Source organism: Lactuca sativa, chromosome 1, assembly GCF_002870075.4.
Source record: "Lactuca sativa cultivar Salinas chromosome 1, Lsat_Salinas_v11, whole genome shotgun sequence".
Taxonomy (NCBI): Eukaryota; Viridiplantae; Streptophyta; class Magnoliopsida; order Asterales; family Asteraceae; genus Lactuca; species Lactuca sativa.
In genome coordinates this window covers 92,621,630-92,623,913 of record NC_056623.2, presented here as the reverse complement: position 1 = coordinate 92,623,913, position 2,284 = coordinate 92,621,630, and positions in this window count along the sequence as shown.

Below are 2,284 nucleotides of genomic sequence, written 5' to 3'. Positions count from 1 at the left end.
ACTCATAAGTCCTTAACCCTACAAGGTACTCCATAAACCACTAGTCAACCCCTGGTCAAAGTCAAAGTCCTCAATCAAGGTCAATAGTCCATGTTAACCTTAACTCGCCGAGTACCCTTGGCTACTCGCCGAGTTCCCTGAAGTACATTCCAACTCGCTGAGTCATCGGAGTGACTCGTCGAGTTCCTTTGATCCTCGATCAAACTTATGGTCACATGTTGAGTTCCCTCCTTGCAACTCGACAGATACACACGCATGCATAATCTAGGAAAACTCATCCGAATCGCCGAGTTGTTCTTCAACTCGTCGAGTCTTATGGTGATCTTCATCGGGCTCGACAAGTTGTTCATCCAACTCGTCGAGTTCGCGGCCATCTTCGTATGACTCATCGAGTCCATTCAGTTCTTTTTCCATGCAGACTTGATTTGAGCCATGCAGCGGCCCCAAATCACAGATCCAAGCTTCTAGGGCATACTTATCACGTAAAGTTGCAAACTTTACGTGCGTGCATGGCTATAAAGGCTCTAAATGTCTATTTTAAGTCCTTAATGAAGCTTTAAGTCTAAGAGGGACTTCAATCACAACCAATACAACAACTCTATGATTCTAGCATCCAAGGAGGGTCCAGATTTGAAGTTACAACCTCAGATCTAGCCCATAGTTCAACCTTTCAACTTAATACTTCACCAAAAACCCTAAAACTCAACAATGGAAGAGATTCACAAGAAGAAAGGTGATTTGGTTACCTCCAGAAGATGATAACTGAGATAAGAGCTGATTTCCACACTCCACTTGCTCCAATACCATTCTCCTCTAAGCCTTCTCTCTCCAAAATCATATTTTCAAGCTTCAATCACACAATGACACACACACGTATTTGGGTTTTAAGGGCTCTCAAAGACTGCAAGGAGGCCAAAGGAGGCTGAGGCTCCTTTAAATAGGGGTGCAAACCCCAAGATTTAGTGTTTCTTCTGCCAGATCCTACTCGCCGAGTCCCAAAGTGGACTCGTCGAGTAAGTCACTTAATACGCGGTCCCACCCCGCTGTTACTCGGCGCGTAGGTCGACTGACTCGTCGAGTAGGGCTTCATCCAATAATTCTTATGTAATTAATATCTAAGAATCGGGGCGTTACATGTTGTAGGCCCTACAAGGCGGTCCAGTCAAGCCGAATTCCTGGAGAGCAGTCCAGATAGGCTGTAGGCCCTACGAGGCGGTCCAGTCAAGCTGAAGGCTCATATATGCATGCTATTGTTTGTTATGTTGTGTGGTGGTACTTTGGGGGAACTCACTAAGCTTTGGCTTATGGTTTCAGTTTATTGTTTCAGGTACTTCAAAGGATCATGGGAAAGCGAAGGCGTGATCGTGCACATCTTCCTGTTTTTATCATAGTAGATTTTAGGATACTCTGATTATGATTATACTTTGGAAACAATGGTTTTGTAAACATTTTATGATTAATGGGTTGTTTTTGAAAAAAAAAATTCTAAGATTTTTGGGGTGTTACATGGCTAAAGTAGTGTCACGCTCTACTAAACGCTCATCCTGAGACCTTAAACGCTCATCTTGAGACCACAACTGCTCGCGACATTCACATACCTCATTTTTCAATTGACCGACCTCGTGTTGCAAGTCACTAGTAATTCGGTCATTTCCAGTTGATGGGTCAGTGGTTGGCGGTGGTGGTGGTGGCGGGTGGGTTGAATCATCTGTTTGTGCCTTCTTTTCTTGAGGCTCATGGGTAAGGGAGTTTTGGGTGATTGTGCTAGGGAAGGTGCCCTCTGAACTTTAGTGTCGGGAAAATCAAGACGATCAATCCACGTCGAGCTAACAATCCACCATTCAGCACGCATCTCATCTTCCGTCGCTCCAACTTCGGTACGCGTCTATGACCCTTATAACAAAATTATAAAATTATAAATAAACATAAATTATAAAATAAATAAATATTTAAATAATAAAGTAATTATACGTCGTCGATTTGTAAAAACTAGTTGCAGTGAGTCTTTTGTAACGACCTCAGTTTTGACCATGCAACAGCCCGAAGGATGACATTCTGTTTTCGGGTACCAAACAAACTGCTTACCGGAAAAGTCACAAGTTTAGTGGTGTTGATTATGATGACAAATGCAGAATATGAAAGATCTAGCGAATCATTGTAAGAATCATGAACATGAAGAACACAAGAGAGTAAATAAAATATGGTTTTAAGCTCTCATTAGTTTTTGATAGAAAGAGTAAAAATGGGTCTTGCTATTTCTCTCTCTAAACCTAATGCTCTCATA